The 21,841-nt window shown below is 36.5% G+C and overlaps 1 protein-coding gene across 2 annotated transcripts in view; it reads left to right on the top strand.

Annotated features, from left to right (window-relative positions):
- Positions 1–2,712: 2,712 nt before the first annotated feature.
- The window catches only part of tspan4a (tetraspanin 4a), a 146,319-nt gene continuing 127,190 nt past the window's right edge, over positions 2,713–21,841 (top strand). The window contains exon 1 of one of the 2 annotated variants that reach the window (XM_072380046.1): positions 2,713–2,789. The gene's annotated coding sequence lies outside the window, so the exon portion shown is untranslated. Of the gene's footprint in view, positions 2,797–21,841 lie in introns of both variants that reach the window. The other variant, XM_072380045.1, reaches the window with a different exon arrangement.

Here is a 21,841-nt window from a genome sequence, read left to right as displayed (position 1 = left end):
TACCTGAACGTCAGTCTTATTTGAAAAAATATGGGCATAATTTTATTTTAGAAACCATTATAGTCTGTGTTATCTCCTTCCTTACCATTCAGCGAATGTGCCTAAATTTGAAGGCAATACATCACCCCCTAGGGTTTATCAACACGCGAGGATCATCATGTACATTTACAGTCCAGTAGGACTCCTTTATAGGCATACTAATGTTTCATAGAATCTCCAGTTAACTGGAGAAACACCGATAAATGGCAGAACAGGCCCAAAACATTGGTAGTAAATGAAAGGCAAGGATTGTTACTGAAAGAGCTTCCACCTCAAGGTATAAATGAACAAAAACCTACATCAAAGCAGTTAGGGATCAATAATCTCGTTTGAAAAGAGCATATTTACAGTTCTGGTTTATTTTTGTCACGATCTCCTGTTTGTTATGTTAAATTTGAAAGCTTTATTCACTGGGTTTTGTGTGTTATCTTTACAAAATGAAATAGTACATAAGATGATTTAAGGAGTACACAAATCAAACATATTCCTCCTCTTTTCCAGCAATTTGTGTGATCTGTTTTCTTATTTTCTTACACACAACATCTCACTCTTGAACAGTAAAATCAGCCATGTGAGGTCTCAGAACAATTCCTGTGCTGCAAAAATAACTCATATAGAATTACATTTAACCTACAGCAGAACATAAACATTATGCAATAACATAAGCATCATATGTACCAAGTGTTACATTTAAGTCTAAAGAAACTGAAAATACTGTACATAAACACTCCATATGTCCACATGCTGAATGCCTCAGTCTTATAGCTCTATATACTTAGATATACCGATTCTTCAGAAAAGCGGAAACGTAATTACTCATAAACTGTATTATCATATTGCTAATAGGAATACATCCACATGTGGGCAGTATTTTACAGATGCATCAGCTCAGATTGAAGTTAGTTTGAATTAATTTCATACAATTTGGTAGTTTAATACAACGTCCGTGGTATAAAAAAAAGGGAAAGAAAGAAAATTCCACAAAACAGTATTGATGTTTTTGGACTTTTATATCAAACGTACTGTTTTTTTTCTCTATTCACTGGATATCTTATTCTCAAGTCATGAATTCACTGAAAACATATAGAAAGTACAGAAGATAAAACACTAATCAATGAAACTGCTAATCACAGATTGATAACTCAAAGTCATTAGAAGTCCCACAGACACAGTGCTGTTTTTTTAAGTGTCAAAATGTTCAAAAAAGGTTGAAAGCCACAGACCTTTTCATATGCAATATTAATTTAAGCAGGAACTTGAAGCTAAAACTAAAACAATATTTACCTCTGAAATGGAATATGAAGCGAAGAACTGATTTCCTGAAATTGTAAGGACAATATATTCCACCATTGCTTATTCCAAATAACATTAACTGATCTAACTCGGTGTTCTTATGACTTTACTCTGGAGCTTTCATGTGTAACACAACAGTAGCATATCATTATTTCAGTTGCTGCTGTAGTGGATTTCCCAGCCAAGTCACAACTTTTAAATAAAACAGGTGTAATCTTCAAATAACAATGATCCTCCAAAATGATGAAAATCAGTATGGAATGGTTGTGATTTTAAGGCCTTCGGGTAGCACATTAAAAACGGACATCAATCAGAAGTAAGTAGATAGTTAGTTGATATATCTGCCTTTAACTTAAGTTTATTTTCCTTGAACTTAAGTTTCTGTAGTTGAACACTGCTAGAAACTGTGAATTTTCTTCTGGGATGAATAACTATCATGAATTCTTCTGAAGTGAACACAGTTTGCCACTTTATCCACTCATGTAAGCTAAAGCTCAACCCTGCAAGAAAAAAAGAGACACTGCTGCATTCTCTGTGCCCGACTGCAAGATGGACTTGAAAACTGTTTTGTGGTGTGACAAAGCAAAATTAGTTTTTGAAATTATGGACACAGCTTTCTATGAGCTAAAGAGGAGAGGGACCATCTATTATATTATCAGACCGCAGCTCAAAAGCTAGCATCTAATATATTAGAAGAGCGCATGGGTAGCTCGCACATCTATAAAGGCATCATTTATACCAAATGATATATACAGGTTTTTGAGTAACAAATGTGGCCAACCAGAAGCCTTTTTTTTATGAAAGGCCTTGCTTATTTTAGTAAGATAAAGCTAAACCACATTCTGTATTACAGTATTGCGCCATAGTAGAGGAGTCTGGATCCTGAACTGCCTGCCTGCAGTACAGACCTGTTACCCATTGAACAAAATTGGAATTATGTACCAAAAAAAAAAAAGAAAAAGAAAAAAAAGAGGCACCAAACTATTAATATTCTCAATGGAGGCAGCACACTGGCAAAGATGCCCCTGTCCCAATTATTATTTTCAATTAAATCTAAAGTTTGAATGACTTCCAAATCACTGCATTATGTTTTCATTGTTCACAGAGTCCCAGCCCATTTGGAAATGGGTTTGTATGAAGCTATTTGTATTCATCAGATGCTGCTCTCAACCCACCTTCAGAATGAGAGCTAATTAGTAAAGAAATTACTTGCCTAAGAAAATAGTCAGGAGGCTGACATCTCCACAGAGGTTTTCTTTTTCAGTGCTGTAGCTTTTCTGTCCCACTAGATGTCACCATTTTGTTGTTCAGTCAGTCTGTGACAGTCACATGTGCATCCGTGTTGAGAGAGAGCAGAGAGGGAGGGAGTCGGTGGAAAGGACCAACTTGAGAAGTTTTTTGTCATACACTGAGTGAAGAAGACAGACAGGCAGGAGAGAGTGCAGAGTATCTGATAAGTGAGTGGTAAGTCGTTTTCACTTTTTAACCACTGTCAGGTTCCTGTTTCTGGTTTCTTCTCTGCTCTGTTTCCTACATTTCCTCAGATGTCAGTGACCTTGTTTTGGAGATTTAATTTTGAGAAGTAGAGAGCTTTTGCAAGCTATCTTTGACTTATTAGGATAACCTACATTCTGATTTCCTTAATCTTGTGTGAATTGGTTAATGAATGTTGAACTCTGTTTATTTAAGGGTTGGATTGCATTAATCATAACTATGCTCAATGTTCATATTCACACATGAATATCCCTTTTCAATACTCACCAATGTGTTTTTCTTGTTTCTAAGTTGTCTGCACAATCTCCTGTTTTACCAGTTTGTTTTGATTGTAGAAATGCGTGAGAATAGAGCTCTCTGATTGGCTGAGGAATGTTTTCCTTGACCTCACTGAAAGAGAAGAAATAATCTTGTGGAGAATAACAACATTTTAGAATACCAACCATTCCTTAAGATATCCCCTCCCATTGGTTTTCCTTCCTTTCTTTTTCCTTTAGGGGTTGCAGGAACTTAAGGCCTTACTGACTCAAAGCCATGGCTGGCTGGCAGAGTGCACAGGAATTTGCTGCTATACAATGTGCCCTTATGTTAGGTTAGCAGAGGTTACATGAAGTTGTTCCATATTACATGTGGTACGTTATAGATTCATGGCCGATTTAATGAAAGCTGTTTTAAAAGGAAACATGTCTGAAAGGAGTTAACTCAAGAGATACTGTGCCTTGTATTCCCAAGCCTAGTTGTTGCCTTGTGATGAACTATATTTTTGTTGTTGCATTTATTTTGACATTTTTCTGCTGTTCAAAACCATCACCGCTAAAGAAAATGTGCTTGCTTCCATCTCTCTGCATCAAACAGAAAAAATGTACTTTTTGTGCTGATTCTCAATAATCACACATGGAGAAACATATTAAGAAATACCTTTTTTATGTTTGTTGACAGAAACCACAATAGACCAGAATGCATGACATTTAAATAAGAGACAGAAAAGCTGATTAACACCAAAAGCACAGAGGCTTCTTTTAGCTGTATTATCCCAGCCCCAGACCTTAAATGTCCTGCCCAAATTGACTTCATATGAAATTCAAACATTAGAATATACTCACAGTTTTTCAGTTTATAACAGTTTGTACTCATATTTAAACTGCTTAAAGAGGCGTTGATGCATCTGAATGCTCACTGAAGCTGCAGTTAATGGTGTTGTTTAATGGTTTTATGTTATACTTACTGGTGTTCTTATATTAGTTCTAATTGACATAAGTATTTAAAGCTGTTTGTGACTAATCATACAAAAGATTGAAGTTTAAAATAACCAAACAGTGAAATTATTCTTGTGACTTTTGAAATAGATTACATTTTTAATAGCTAAACATTTCCAGTAACTGTTGATCAGTCTGCATATGAGCTTGAAGGAAATTTAACAGATTTCTCTGTATAAAACAGTGTCAGCTCCTCGATGTTGATATGTTTTCACATATTAACTATCTCTTCAGGCTCTTTCACAACATTCTTATTCCAAAACACATAAATTCGGTGCTTGGGGCTGTTGTCTTGGCACATGACCCACTTTCCCTCAGGATTCAGTTCACAGACAGATGTTCTGACATTTTTTCTCAGAATTCACAGGTAATATTTAAAATTCATTGTTTTATCGAAGATGTTAAAAAAAAAGTATTACCACCACCTTTTTTGCCTCTGGGATAAGATTCCCATGCTATAATGCTGTGTTTTACTTACTGTAATAAATACTGTTTCATAATCTATGCAAAGAATAAAAAATCACAGAAATGAAACATCTAAAATGATCCTTGATAAATATGAAAACTAGTGCTGATACTGTCAAAATGACACCACTTTCTTTTTATCAAATTCAAAACATCTACCTAACAGAAGCTAACGCACCAGCAGCCTCCCACCATGATTGACTGGACGTAGCCTAAAGCTAAATCAGTGAATATTATTTCAACATTGATCACATAACTCTGTCTAAGATGGATCTGTTTTATATGGCTTATATTTGATCGACTGTGTTGTCTACGGTTGTTGTTGACCTGGAGAAATTGGTTGCATCACTTTTACTTTTGGTAGAAATTTAGTAAAAGGTTTTTATATCTTAAAATTTGGATCGAACAACAGATGGATCCTTAATATAAATAACAGCTTGGAAAATGTAGTAAACCAAAGCAGAAACACCTTTAGGATAAACACACTTCAAAGAAGTTACTTAACCCAGAACTGCACTGAAAATCACAGACCAATGAATCAAACATCTTAAACAAGGAGCACATTTTTTCCTTTGGAAATAAACTCATGGCCTTGTTCTATATATAACCTAATAAGTACAGCTCATGAAATCTCTCAAGCTCACAGTAACAGTCAAACTGCCTTGACACATTCCAGGATGTGCACATAGTGAAGAGAAAGCGGCAGCTTCCCTCCCCTCATGTCCTCCCACATGTCATCAGCTCCAGCATGGCTGAACTGATGATGAACTGATTGCTCTGGACAGTTGGCAGCTGCTTTCTGTTTACATGTAGCTTGCAAATACTGACCAAAGTTGCAGTTAAGTTACACTTTCAAATCCGATATGTCTTTCTCTTCTTTGGGATTTGTAGCACGCATGGTATACATATATTCTGTATTGAAGCAATGAAAACATCTTTGGGAGAAGATGTGTTGTCTGCTTTCTTCAGTCATCACAGCTGGTGTTGTTTGCACTAAGTATAGATCTGTGGTCAAATGCTGGGCTTCTCTAGGTGTGGCTACTCCCTGGATGATTTCCCTGAACACTAGCTCTACTGAAGGGGGTTATAACAAGGCTGCATTGTGCTGGTGCATGCAGGTTTGTGTATGTGAGGACTACTGTGCTAAACTAACTCAACCCAATTTTCTCTCAGTTACAGGGATGTTCCTTCAGTGTTTTCTTTTTCTTTTTTGCCAGATTTCAGCTGGTCCTGAAGTATATTTTCTGCCTGTAATTTTCAGCCTTGTGTTCTTCAGACCTTCCACAAGAAGACAGGAATGAGAATGATGGTGCTGAGTATTTAATGTTAGATATTTTCAATATAACACACAAGGTATTTACTTGTTTCTGGTTGTGATTTCTTCTTTCAACATCCTGCATGAAAACAAGAGTGGAAAATGCAGATGTATATCTTTGGAAAATCAATGTGCAGGGAAATCAGGTTGAGTATAAACAGAAAGAAAAATCTTTGTATTATCTCAGGGTATAATAATTCTTAACAGGATGCAACTCTGCATACCATTAGATTATGCCACAGTAGATACAAGATACTACAAAGCTTAATAAGGTCTCTATGAATTAATTATTGGGCCAAACAGAGTATTCAATGAGAGAAAGGGGGATTAAACTTTAATGATGCTGATGAGTAAAATTAGGAAACAGCAGTAGATAATACAAGTTTAATAAAATGTTATAAGAGAAGGGTTTTGTCAGCTATGGGAAAAATAATATTCTATTTATAGTATATATGTCAAGTGTATAAGAACATCCAATATGCTCACAGGAGATTTAGGTTCTTAAAACGATGCTTTTTATTTGAATTCTATCAATTCGTGCTGTAGTCTGAGGTCTAAACATACTGAGTTGGTGACTCTTAAATGCAGGCCTTTGGCATAATTTGTTTTATTGACCAACCAGATACATATCTTGTTTTTTTTCAGAGGTCAAAAGGAAATGAATGAATGCAAATAGAGTTGGCATCTTGAAATCAAGTTTAACATTATCATTGGTGGAACAAATACTTGGATCATTTGTTTCAAGTAGAATTGTTTGTATGAAAGTAGAAATTTACTCTGTTATAATTAAAATTCTGTTTGATCTGTATGATCAAAATGTACTAATGTGCTATGTTACATAATTAAGCATGAATGAAGATTTATAAAAGTTGAAGATCCCCCCGGCATCCTGAATTGGATTGAATGGTAATGAAAATGGATGTATGGATGGATTGCATGCTGATCAGGACAATACCCTGGCCTTTACTCTGACCCTTGCAGTTTGGTGTGCCATTTCGTTAGTCTGAAATCAAATGTCAAAAGCTTAAGATAAGAAAATAAAATGTATGTAAACAATAGCAGAAGTGGCATGCTGTTTAGAAGCATTGTCGTCATGTTGTTAAGGAAGTTAAGTCTAGATATAGCGACAAGGTTTGCAAGTAAACTCTCAACCTACAAAAAAAAGGTAGAATTGACATTATTAACTTCGGTTCTGGCTCTTTAAAAATGACAAAACTATGACCTCTTCAAGGGAAGTAGACTTACTTGCTCTCAAAATTAAACATTAAAGACCCAAGATTTAGTTAAATCATTGTGCAGCCCAAGATTCTGTAAGAAAATAAAAGATGTTCTGTTGTCCCTATTCCCAAAAAACAAAAACTGCACATTTTTTAAGTACATAATCAAGTCACTAAATTGAAACTATTGTCATGGAGGAGTGTGGATGAAGGCAGCTGAGCGAACAGGTTAATTTATTTATTAGGTACACATTTGCCTTCAGAACTGCCTTAGTTCTTTGTGGCATACTTTCAACAATAGCATCATGCAATTGCTACAGATTTGTCGGGCTACACATCTATAATGCAAATCTCCTGTTCCAACACATCTCAAAGGTGCTTTATTGGATTGAGATCTGATGACTGTGGAGGCCATTGGAGTACAGTGATATATATAAATATATGTTGTTAGCTGACAGGAGTGGCACCTGGTGTGGTCTTCTGCTGCTGTAGCCCATCTTCTTCAAGGTTCGATGCGTTGTGCGTTCAGAGATGGTATTCTGCATTCCTTGGTTGTAACGAGTGGTTATTTGAGTTACTGTTGCCTTTCTATCATCTCGAACCAGTCTGCCCATTCTCCTCTGACCTCTCACATCAACGAGGCATTTTTGTCCACACAACTGCCGCTCATTGGATATTTTCTCTTTTTCGGACCATTCTCTGTAAACCCTAGAGATGGTTGTGCATGAAAATCCCAGTAGATCAGCAGTTTCTGAAAGTTTCAGACCAGCCCGTCTGGCACCAACAACCATGCCGCGTTCAAAGTCACTTAAATCCCCTTTCTTCCCCATTCTAATGCTCGGTTTGAACTTCAGCAAGTTGTCTTGACAACCTACATGCTTAAATGCATTGAGTTGTGGCCATGCAATTGGCTGATTAGCTATTTAGTTAACAAGAAACTGAACAGGTGTACCTAATAAAGTGGCCGGTGAGTGTATTTTGGTTGTCAGTCAGATGAGGGAAGTCTTTTAATTATAAAGCTTAAGCAAATGGCGAACGTTGCATTAAAAAAAACAAAAACAGAAACGGTTTTGTTCTGTTCCAAAACATCCACACACCGATACCTTTAAAATCAAAGCCTGATGATGTAGCCATATGACATATTGTTTACTCAATCTGTAGAACAGTAGAAGTGCAAAAAGAAAGTTTGTGAGCGCATCTGAAACTACATGTGAATTTTAAGTAAGATCACCCACAGTGATGAGAGAAAGAATTAACTCAGAGTGCAGCCTGAATCACGCTGAGAATAAATCGTACTTAACAGCACACATTTGATGCAATGAAGTTGTTTATTTTTCAGCTTGTGCTCTGAGGCTACAAGCAACCAGCATGCCCTCTTGAATTCTGAAGGGTCTGCTTTTCTGTGTTCCTCCTTTTTGAGAGCTCTGCTTAGATGTTAGAACCAAGTAAAAACCACAAGCCATAACCACGGACTTTCAGAGATCCTGACTCCCAGTCTCACGCCCAGTTTAACACAGAAAAAATACAAGCCAGGATGCCCCCCCACCCCCTCCCACACACACACACACACACACAATACATTTCTTCATGTTGCCTCACTTCCTCACACTATTTCACCCTGTTAATGATCATTTACACCATAAAAGGTGCTTTAAGTACGTTGTTGTTTACAGCTTTTCGTCTTTTTAAGATTTTCTCCATAGATGTTAAGAATAGCACAGAGCATTTACATTCTCTATATAGCAGATATTTTTGCACACTCATCATTATGTAACATATAATCTTGTACTGCTTGGTAAATTCTTTAAACATGTAGGAATTCCACATATTTCCTGTTTGATCCTCACAAGCTTTTTTTCTGTCATATATTTTTCTATTTATGATTTTTTTTTCTTTTAGTGAGCAGCCTGTATTGAAAAAAGGAAAGATCTCAGTGAGGGGTTGACTCTAAAATTCACATTAATTTCTGGCAGCCACTTATGGCCAGTCTTTGTTGATCTGAATAGATTTAGTATAACTTTGTAAAGGCTGGATCCCCAGACACGGATCATGGGATAGCCTTTGAGAGAAAATCAATTTTCAAGACTTCAAAATGGAAAGCATCTGCCTTTTAGTTGTAGAAGTATAATCCCATTCAGAAAGTGTCCAAGCCCCATGACATCCTGAAATGTGCCACACTGAATACAAAGTAAAGTGGGATTTGTTGTTGACACTGAATCCCTTATACTGAAAAACTGAACAAAGATTGAACTTTTCATTGTTTTGCATAAGCCCTATTTAATTTGATTCTTTAGTATTTAAAGGATAGCATTAGCTCTTTTAAAATTTTTCTTTTGTTCTTTGCAACTTTTAAATGTTTATTAACTGTTATCTGATGTGTACGTTTTCTCTATCTCAACAGGAAGCATATTTAGAGCGCTTTCTTCAAGCCCATGTAGAGACTGATTTGGCTTCACAGCATATTCTTTTTAATTCTTTATCTATTAATTTATTTTTTCGCTTCAACAACTCAAGCACTGATCACAATGAAACTACTCTATTTTATGTAATTATGCTCTTCTTAAATAGGAATTACACAATCAGCTGCAGCTTCTATTAATTATTGTCACTACCCACGAAGCTGAACAATACTATATGAAGACGAGATATTTTAAGGTAGATGCTTTTTTTTGTAATGTAATTAAGAAATGACAAGTAAAAGGAAAGATGGGGATGAAGCAAATATTTTTTAAAATTATTCGTGTTATCATAAGAAAAGCAAGGCAGGAACACTTTTTTGAGTACAAATACCTTCAGTAAGAGTTGGCAGGCTGTTGGTTGGAGGCGTACTCCTCTGTTGTGTTGTCACATCTGTGTGAAATTACTGTCATGAAAGAGTTTTCTGAAAAAAAAAAACCTAATTTAAGTCCCTACCATATACATAATTCAGCATAAAAAGTCTCCAAATGGGCAGCAAATGTTGCTCCTCCTAACCAGGTTTTACATCTCAAAATAAGCAGTAGCAGACTTCTTGCTGGGGGTGATGATGTTATGGCTCTTTGGTGTATATGTGTGGAGAAAAAAAGGGTGCAGAATTTTGTGAAAAAGTTTGTGGTTAATCTATAACCAGAAGGGTGGTACAATCTCCACCTGCTTTATGTGTCTAATTGTCTTTTGGCAAGGCACTTCACAATAGAGGCACTTGGTTAAAAGCTACTTGAGTGAAAGGCAGGGTGCATCCTGGACAGGTCACCAGTCCATCACAGGGCTATGCAGAGACTAACAAGACAAATAACCATCCACACTTGCACTAACCCCCAGGGTCAATGTTTTTGAGCGGTGGGAGGAAGCCAGACTTGCCGCAGAGAACCTACAGATACATGTGGAGAAGATGCAAAGACACAGAAAGAACCCAGCTGGGATCTGAACCAGGGACCCTTGTGCTGTTAGGTGATGGTGCTAATGACCACACCACCGTGCAGCCCAGTGAAAGTCAATGGAGGGCAAATAATGGACTTGATCAATTGAAGCTGATAAATGTTGTTTTTTATGTGCATGATGAAAAAAGGTATAACAGTTAAACATGTATGACAATGTTCTGTTCATAAGTAACCATAAACTGTAAAGAAATGTTTGCAGTTTTTTATACTTGACAATTTTTTTCTTAAATTTAAACTTCCAGTAGTTTTACTACAGTAGTTGACATAAATAATTATTATCTCCTTGGTAGATGTTGCCCTCAGTGGCAACTTATGCAAGTGGCTTTGAATTGGCCCCCAGGATTGTCTTCGACATCTGTATACAGTATCTTTATATAGATGAATAGATATATAAAGTTTCAAGAGATGTGAGTGGTATGACGTTGCATGTAGCAGCTGAGTAAATTGTTTATTAGGGTTGGGCAATGTATTTACATTTTCCAACTTATCATCAGCCCAAGTAACCAGCTATTTCTGATATGCTCAGAAAGATGTGTGCAGTGAACATGGGAGATGTTGCATAGTCCCCAATCCTCACATCTCCATCAGTTCTAACAAAAACAATCATGGAAGAACTTGTTGTCTGAAAATAAACAAAATCATGTTTTTGAGTTCATATAAAGTTGAAACCAGATGAAAATGAGCAAAAGATCGACTCCAACCAGTTTGCTGTCTTTGTAGTATGTACAGACTAAAGATCCTAACACAATTAGCTTACACACACATTTGCAAGTGCACCATCCTACTGAGATTTTTATGTTGTCACTGTGGACAGCAGCCCAATTAAGTACCACAGGAAAAAACCTGCTTCACTAGCCATTAGCCCTAAGCCTTGGTGCTTAGTTGTAATGAATATGAGGTGGATAGTCTCAGATGGCCATATGCCTGTTAGATCTTGTGTCTTTTCACTCGGTTGAAAATGTAAACATTTAAAAAACAAACAGCCATGATGAATTCAGCTCATATATACATCCAATCACCACACCACACACTATTGTTCATTAAGTTAATTAAAAGAATTTTGCCTCAAGCTGTCAGACCTTCTGGTCTGTTATATTTTTCAGAGTCAATGCTAAGGTCACGTGTCTCGTTTCCAGTTGCATTTTAAATGCGGTTTCTTTCCCTTTTGTGAATATTTCCTAACACTTCAAAGCAGCTCTGATCTTCTTCTGTTCCTGATCTGTCACATGGCCCACACATAACCTTCTTTCTTGGTGGCTCAGTTTGTTAAGATGGTCAACCCTGTGTAGCTGCAGTTTTATTTTTCTTTATGAAGCCACATGCTGAGTGCTTCTGATCCTTAGTTTTTAATGTAGTGTTTTGCTATCATTTGTGCATGTTTAGTTTTATTCCAAACAATTTTCAGCTATTTGCATCCAAGCTGACAAATTGACTCAGGTTGCAGAGAGTCTTGGAGGTACTGAAGGGAAATGACTAAATTCATTTTCACAGTAAACAACTAGTATAAAATAAAAAAAGAATCATGTTTTCCAGTTCATGTGTATGTTTGAGGATCTCAAACAAAACAGACCATCTAAGTTGTTGGTGAAGAAGGGAGTCTTAGCTGAAATTTTCCTTGCGTGAACATTTCATTGTTACTTGATTAGTAAGAAAATCCAGATTGTGACCAACCCCCAAAACCAGAGTTTGGCATTTCAATATATTTGACTATTCTTTTTTTATATTTCAACGGCTGTGAGAAGTCCCATTTCTTTTTCTCTTGTATGCTGCTCATTATTGGATTTTTCTTGATTTGCCCTGTTTCTTTGAAAGCAGTGAAACATTAAGAAGGCTGGCTAATAAAAGACTTGTTTTCTTGCCATTTTTGGATGATTCATCTAATTATATCCCCAATCAGCTCCCAGCTGCTAATGTCACATGTCATTAGCCCCTTTCAGGAATAATTTTCCCAGCACTGTAATTAACCCCCATGCAGATGCCTTTTTTGCCTTGATTACTGTGCCCTTTGTGATGCCTTCAATATCGTGGTCCAATCTTTTCACAAATGTTTGGTTCATCCATGTTTTTTTCATAATCCTACAGATATTAATAAATTGCTAAATGATCCTATTGTGCACCGGTAGAGATGCAAAATGCAAGAACAAAGACAAAAAAATAAGAACAAAATACGAAGTGACCAATAAAGCACATCATGTAGCTGACAAAATCAGCTACAGACATGCTACGTGTCTGCCCAGATTATATGCAAAGGCAACAGACATTTAGTACAAACACAAAGAGTCACAATATGAATACAAAACTCAGGGACTGGACTGGATGGTGTAGTTGTATACTGTTGTAGTGGTATGATTGCCACCTTTTGTGTAAGTCGCTTTGGATGAAAGTGTCTGCCAAATACATAAACTGCAAAGTAATCACAAGAAAGTGAAGAATGATTTAAAAGAGACTCTAAATAAGACATATAGAGACAACAAAAAGTGCAAATCAATGCAAAGAAATTACTAAAAAATACAAAGTGATCAAAACTGACAAATAATGACTATAAATACATGGGGATGAGTGGTTCTAAAAGTTTAAATCCAAGTTTTACATTCCTGATTCCCAAAAATTTTAGACAGTGGGCAAAACGTAAATCCAAACATAACACAATAATTTGCAATTCTCATGATATTCTACTCACAACAGAGCATAGAATTAACATAATATTAACTCATCTTTAATTTGGTGGCAACAACACATCTAACAAAAATTGGGACAGGGCAATGCTTAACATTCCTTGGTCTTCTTTGTCATAGTTTGTGTTTCATGACGCACCAAATGTTTTAAATTGGGGAAAGGTCTGGAAACTGGTGAATGGTCCAGCACCCAGACTCCTCTTCTACAAAGCCACGCTGTTGGAGTAGACATAAGACACAGTCAAGCATAGTCTTGCTGAAAAGGCAAGGCCTTCCCTGAAAAAGATGTTATCAGGATCGAAGCAAACCTGTATATATCTTTCAGCATTATGGAGCCTTTCTAGATGTCCAAACTGAAAGTCCCATGGACACTAATACACACCCATACCATCTGAATGCAGACTTTGAACTGAGTGCCTATAACAAACCGGCTGGTTCCTCTCTTCTTTAGTCCAAAGGACTTAACGTCCATTATTGCCATAAAGATTTTAAATTTTTGATCCATCTGACCACAAAACAGTTTTCCTCTTTGCCCCACTTGGCCCAAAGGACACGACAGCTTGTGGATCATGTTCACTTTTGGCTTTGTCTTTTCATGATAGAGCTTTAACATTTGTGGAAGCCACTGTAAACTGTGTTCATAGACAATGATCTCTGGAAGCGTTCGTGATTCCATGCAGTGATATCCATGATAGAATCATGTCTGTTCTAAAAATATTTTGATATTCATTTTGATATATTCTTTGAATCTTTTAAAGATATTATATACTGTAAATTACATTTTCACATTAAGAAATGTCATTCTGAAATTGCTACACAATTTGTCCTAAATAAACCTAAATAAATGTAAAGTGACATTAAAATTTGCAAAGTGAGCACATTTTTTGGGTAACATTTTCATGGAAAAGGACCAGTGTCATTGCTCTCTGTTGTTTTAATGAGATAAGTGGTATTTAAAAATGCTCTGAAGAGAGACACAGAAGCACTTTGGAGGAGATGACCGAGGACAAAATGCTTAATTTTCCTCTTATTTGTTGTGTTCCTATCTAGGTCTGCGATATAATTAACATTCACGGTCTGCCACTCCTTAGTCCACAGCGACTTGCTCTCATTGAGAAGTTCACAAGGTACTTCTTTACTGCCACGGCCTGTGGATTAGTTGCCATGGAAACAAAGCTGTCAGAAATCAGGGGGAATATCTTACCCGAAAGCTGTGTTTTCCTCTTTGAGGACATGTTATAGAAAACTTTGAAAAGTGCTGCTGACAGTGGCTCTGTAGCTCTCAGGGAATCAGTGATATACAACTGAACTTTGCTGAAAATACCTCAATAGATATATTTTCTCCTTTTCCTGCTACATCCTTTTCAGCTCTTGTGCTCTGAAATTTAATTAAATTTTTATAATTACAAATAGAAGACAATCGCAGAGTAACCAGATCATTTTATTATGGATTATTCACTAAGGCTACATTTACACTGCAGGCAAATGTGGCCCAAATTTGACTTTTTTTTACACGTTTGTGACCCATATCTGATTATTTTTATGACTGCCTGAACAACAAATTTTTTTTTCAGACCCAGGCCTCTTTTATATGTGGTCCTAAAGCGGGTACATATGTGAGTTGCATTTCATCCGACTTTGCATCATTTAACTGAGACAAACTCCTTGATGGAGCTAGTCAGCAACTTCAGAATTGATCCAAACACGCTAACATGTGTAGAATCCATATTTACTTCCATAAATGCAGCGTGATGCGTATGACGTCACGTCTTCTTTTGTGCATGTGGGTCACTTCAGGGCCATAAACTGTTCACACTGGAGTCTGATGGTGGTCGCTATTAAATTATAATGCCAACACCCGCTGTGTGAACGTAGTTTAAGAGGAGTTGCAGCATCTTTGCCTTATCTGCTGTATTATAGAATAGAATAGAAAGCCTTTATTAGTCCCACCTATGAATTTTATTATTTGCCCATTAATTGCCAGATTGGTTTTCACTATTGACTTTAACTTTTATTATTGAAAAGGATTAGCTGGTAGTTCTGCAAAGCGTCTGATATTTAGAACAGATGCTGTAAAGCATATCCTGTTATATTTTGTTGGGAAAATAAAACCCATGTGTTAACCCCAGTTTCTGTTAGGATCTCTTTATCAACAAGAGGACAGTTGGGAGTTTGTAATGTCATGGTTAATCTTAATTCTTATGATTAAGGGCATAAGAAAAGAGCCTCAGTCCATTTAGACAATCTGGACTGACTAGACTGCCAACGTGCAGTTATGAAATAAACTATTAGGGGATGAATGAGCCATTTGTTGTTTGTCAAGAAAGGACAGAGCTCGATGACAAGTCTTTTATCAACCAGACTGTCAGGTTGCAAATCTATCATCCAGAGAGAGGACTGCTGTATTCTTTATTTTCTTCTTTAAAAATGATACATACTTTGGTCAAAGATGAAGTAATCAAAATCCAACTATTAATTATGTGGACACAGACAGACATAACTTGCTTCTTTGTGCCCCAGATCAATGTTCTGAATTGCAGTTTAGGAGGGAGAGAGGAGTCACAAAGTAATTTTAAGGGGTCATGAAATTATTTACAGAGGGAAAGAAGAAAAATTGCCAGCTACCCTTAATTTAGGCTATTTTTCAAAGCCATCTTACAGTTTTTACGTTTTTTTATGCTGTAGAGAGTATAAAAAGCTTTTTTAAAAAAAAAATAATTTCAAATGTATAAGGTATGACAAGACATATGATTATCAAGCCATGCTAGGCATTCATTACGATTAACACAAACAGTTCAGATAACTTAAAGGCTGTCTCAAAATGACTTACATAGAAAAAGTAAAGTAATATTACCTTTAAACATATTTTTGTGACCTGCTTTTCATATTTCTGTTTTATAAGAAACAAAAACACTTGAAGCTGAGTGCCATAAGCACTCTTGTGGCCAGCACACTAAGTGAGCGTACACTTGTATCAACCTGCAACTCAAAAGGAAGTAAAAACACACTGGACACACAAGACTATGAGGAGAAGAAGTAGAACACTATGGATGCTTGTGTTGAGGAGACAAAGTGTGAAGTGATTGATCATTATCTACCTACTGGACTGGATTGTAGAAGTGGGGCTGATTAACATGGATGCGCTGATTGCTTGGGGGCAGCTTACTCAGATGTCAGTATGATTGGAACCCTGTGCATGTCAAGAAGGACTCAATTCATTTGCACACATGGATGTGGAAACCATGACGTTGGTTTTAGGATTGCCATTTGTATGCCTAAGGAAAATACAGAGCATTAATGTGCAGATATCACAGATACACACTTACAATGTACATTTCTTCATGCTAAATGCAGGGATGCCAAATATAGAGGATAATAAATTATGTAAGTTGCTGTTTGATGTGAGACATGCATGGTCAACCACTGTGGTGCAACTTTGATTTATTATATTTAGATGTTGGTAAGTTATTGATATTAGATTTGGGTACTAACGCATTTGCTGTCACCTCAGAGCCAAAACGTAAGGCTGCCTTTACATTGTTAACGTGGTGTGTGTGTTACGCTTACTTTGCTGAATTGCTGTGTCGCAGCTGAAAGTGTGCATCCACACCACTGATCATTCTGTTGAAGCGCTGCTGCTGTGCAGTAACTGCCTTCATAACTTTTTTAAACACAGGGATGCCTCTGCTTATGGTCATAAATACAGTTTTGTGTAATACATTGTTGATATGACTTGAAAAGGAAAGACATGAAAGTTGCCCAGCTTTAGCTACAAAATAGTTTCATTCTATTGCCAGAATGACCTATCTTCATTCTTAATTATCACCACATGCCACACACACACACACACACACACACACACACACACACACACACACACACACACACACACACAAACACTGCCAATGGGAACCTGGAGTAACTTTCTTTGAATTGGATCTGTCCAGACTAACTGAATTTTGTTCAAAATAGTAACCACCATTTGTCATGTTTATAATAAGCAACATTTCATGAAAACCAGCGAAGAATTGAGCGAGTAACAGTCAAGTTTGGAGATACAGATGCATGACAGAAATGTAAATCAGCACCTAAGGTCTTTCTGGAAACAGTTATGAATGTCTCACATCTTTTGTCCTTCTTGTCAGTGATTTGAAATACATTTTCAAGCTACTCACAGCCTATGTTCTTGATTCAATTTCTCTTTACAATATGTTCTGATGATCTTATTGGCATAATTCTGTTAGGGTTTATAGATTTGTAGACTTTGTTCTTGGGCTTTCTGGGTTTAGTTTCTTTTCTGTTTTCTTGTTCGTGTCGAGTCACTGGTTTTAATCAGGTTTTGTTCTGTTAATATTAGTCTAGTCTTTATGTGTCTTGTAGTAACTCTCATGGTTTGTCTTTGTTATGATTGCTTTTGTCTTTTAGACTTGTCTTGCCTCTGTTCAGTTAAGTTTCTAGTTTCACATTTACTTGGCCACGTTTGAGTTTAGCTAATAAATCAGTTAAAACGCTGAATTTGCATTTGGGTCCTCATATACCTCTCCACCACTAAACTGTAACAAATTCATCATCAACACAAACTCTGATACTCGACAATCTGTCAAACAGATTTTCTCTTTAAAGCACAACACCAATCTCCACAGAGTTCACATTCACTATATAACATTTCTATATCACAAATAACAAATGCTTTGCTAACAGTTGTGGGTAATTGGCAAGGGAGGGGTCCAGAGCACTTGAAAGAAAGCCTCAGAATGTCTGCTGCATGCAGATTTTAAGAAGTGCCAGATAACAACAGCTATTATAATGCCTTCTGATTACTAGTTATCAAAGCAAGTGTTTTACAAAAGAATGTACACACAAAAGCCAGTTTAATGGATTATTTTCATCATCTCCTTTTATAGTATGAAGATCACATACACAGAAAAGCACACTAATAAAATATTTTAGAGAAAATGATCCTGTTCAGTGAAATGTGATTGCATTAAAAAAAACAAAAAACATTTGCACACATTTGATGTTAAATCCCTTTGTACCCTGTGAGAAAATAATTTTTTTCTGCTGTTAATCAGGTGACACTACTGAATCAGGGTAGATCAGGTGCTCCTCTAAGGATCCAGCATCCCTCTGAAAGCCTGTAGTGTGGATCCATGAGTTATGGATTGCAAAGATTGCTTCTGCAGCTCACTTGAATAAATATTGCCCACCAACCTCACAAGCTGAAAAAGTTTAAAGCTTAAAAGTTTACGAGCTACCAACCTACATTAGTACTTTACTTCACTCGCCTTGCTTGTAGGCTCTATCATTAAAGAAGAGCTGCATTTTTTTATACAGTGGAAGGTTTTATAGAATTGAAAACTTCCATTGATTAAAGTTTCATACTGAAGAGAGTAAAACACAGCTTTGTTTGCTGTCTTATGCATCATAACAACAGTTTAATAGTTGATAATGAAAAAAGAATGCTGTTTGGGCCTGGAGAACTTTTTAAAGGGATTCTGGTTGTGAACACTGGGAAAAACTGCAAGTTAACTGTAATAGGGTCAAAGCATAATATCCCAGATCCATCTGCTCAGGCTCATCTCATGCAGGTATTATTGCCTCCTGCTGGTTGGAGGATGTCAGGATGTATTGAATGTTCTTCAAGAAAGCAATTTTCTGAACTGGGACCACAGGAGGGGAGGGATGCAGCCATCCATCCACTTTCTATACCAGCTTAATTCAGTTCACGGTCATGGAGGGGCTAGAGCCTATCCCAGCTGCCATATGGTGAGAGACAGCGTACACCCTAGACAGGTCGCCAGTCCATCACAGGGCCACACAGAGACAACTGAGACAAAAATAAAATCATGCATACTCACACTCCTTCTCAGGAACAATTTAGAATAGTCGATAAACCAACCACGCACGTTTTTGGAGGAAGCTGGAGAATCTGGGAAGAAACCTCACATGCACAGGGAGAACAAGCAGACTCCACAATGAAAGGCCCCACCTGAGGTTTGAGCCAGGAACTCCCCTGCTATGAGACGACAATGTACATGACACAGCCCATTTCTGTTTAACAGCAATTTTACCTGACAAAAGGTGGGATGGAGTTGCTGTTCTGCCTTGGTGTTTAAAAGGTATTAAAACATCAAGGAAAAATCAAAGTCAGACAATTCTATTCACAATACAGCAATATGTGACATAAGCCCAACTTGTTTTAAGAAAACATTACATGGTGGTAACACACTGTGGCATAAATAAAGTGAATTTAGTTTAATTCGAATCAATTTAATTGAATAATACTTTATTAATACAAAAATGGGAAAATATTCATCATGGAAACATTACCAGTCTTAAATCAATTTGCTGATATTTCAAAAGAAACAAGTAGAAGAAGAACTTCTACTTCAGAATAAGAACTTTTCAATAAGACTTTGTAGATTTATCTTGAGTGAAGATCCCACAACTTGGGTTTTTATCTTTGACATCAAATATGTTCAGAAATAGAGTTTAGTGAACTGTTTGAAGTGTAAAGATATTGCTGGCCTATGATCAAAAGAAGGAGAAATTCAAAAAGGGTCAGAGTGCAGCAAGTGAAGAAATGTAAAACAAGCTGCACCATGTATAGTTATGCTATGATGTAATAATAATAATGATAATGATAATAATAATACATTTTATTTATAGCCACCTTTCAGTACACTCAAAGTCACCGTACAAAAGACAAGATAAATAGAATCAATAAAGTCTAAAACATAACAGTCAAAAATAGTAAAAAAAAAATACATAAGCAACTGCAGTTTTGCAACAGTGAGGTCACATGATATACATGTGCATAATTGATCATGTTTGATGTTGGTTAGCAGGAGAGATAACATCTACCCCAGCCTAAACTTATGTTTTGTGATTTTTGTGGGTTTTTTCTCGAATGTTCGCTGATACATTACAATAAAGTAACATTTTTTTTTACAAATTAGGTGATGTCACTCAATTTGGTTTTCTCTTTTTTTGTAAAACATTACTTATTTAACTTACTTTTGTTAGTTAAATAAATTCCAACTGTAAGATTTGTGTATATTTAGAAATAGCTTATCTCTTTATTACTTTGTTTTGGTTCAGCGATGCATGAACCTCTAACTAGTAAACACGTTAGATTATTATTTAGTTTATTTAAACCTCAAAACACTTTGTCTACCCAGTTTAGAGATAGAACATTGCAAATATTGCTAAGGTGTTGTGTAACTCTTGTATTTATATTAGTAAAAAGAGTAAGACATTACATTTGGTGTCTTATGCAGCCCTCCCCTTGCAGGAATACACATTTAGTTGGCACAAACAATACCTTTGATGGATTACACCGGTTAGTGAAGCACAAAGGCTCATCAAACTATTATCTTCTGTGAATTAAAATGCTAAAATTCAGAAGAGAAAAAACAAGCTCGCCATAAGCTGTAACAAAAGGACAAGCTGTAAAACTGTAACACATCATTTATTTTTTTGCAGATTCTTTGGAGAGGTATTTTTGCCTCATTGTAAACACACAACAGAGAGAGTAAGAAGAGTGTCATACGCATTAAATCTCCCCTGCTAAAATCAAACTGGGGAACTTGCAGTTTAATATTCTTGCATAATGACTGTCAACAACTATCAGTACATATCCATTTAGTCCTTTTAAATGACAAGATACATTTTCAATAACTGTGACAATGATGCTTATCTTATAGCTGCTGGTGGTTAGCTCCAAAGACAGCAATTCTGCTGTTTAATATATTTTTTCATGTTCTCTTCACTGTGTTATCATTTTTCAGAACCATTGTAGGAGTAATTTTTAAGGTCATCATAGAAACACAGAGAAAGAATTATCATACAAATAAAGATCAGGGAAAGGGACTTCATACTGCTGTTACTGTGAGCTCATGTGTATGTATTCAGGCTGGCAGATTTGGATATTAATTCCCAGATCCCTACAAAACATTCAAACTAAATGGTTCATTAAAATGTTATTTGTGTCATTTTTTGTAGCCAAATAATTGTTGCCCTCCTGGCAGAATTAAATGCATTTCAGTCTTGCCAGTTTTATAAAATGAAGGTAGTTGTACTCAGAAAAAGATACTACAGTCAGTGCTCTGCTTGAATGCCCTTCTGGAACAACTGCAGGAGTAATTTCAAACAAAAATTCAGGATGTTACCTGATTCGAACATGAATAGACATCACCCACTTGGCTCCTCGCAGCCTGTCAGGTTGGGTGAAGTCACATCTGGATGCCCCTTGAGACTCAGACCTCAGCAATTTTTGTTGTATTGTTGTCTCTATCAAAGGCCTCAGGAGAACAAAACATACAGAGATTCTTGAGAAAAGGTGTTAGCTCACACACACGGTCAAGGCAACACAAATACACTATCGTGCAAAGGTGGAAGTGCATCCATTGATGTAGCTTTGGCTTGGTTGGAGTTGTTTCATGCCTGCTCCAGGGACTTTATCATTCTCTCTGTTGTTCACTGTCTCCTGGATCAAGCAGGCCTGCCTACACACAACCACCTGTTGAACACAACGCTGATGACACTACTCACAATGGGATTTCAGCTGCCATTGTGTGAATGTGCTTTTATGTGATTCTCTTGTAATTCTGGGAATGAGGGTGGACAGATATTTTAATGGAATGGATAATGGTTGATGGTTAATGGA

Source organism: Leuresthes tenuis, unplaced genomic scaffold, assembly GCF_036924035.1.
Source record: "Leuresthes tenuis unplaced genomic scaffold, fLeuTen1.0.hap1 SCAF_2, whole genome shotgun sequence".
NCBI lineage: Eukaryota > Metazoa > Chordata > Actinopteri > Atheriniformes > Atherinopsidae > Leuresthes > Leuresthes tenuis.
Note: the sequence above shows the minus strand (reverse complement) of the source record. Positions and strands in the feature narration are given on the sequence as shown.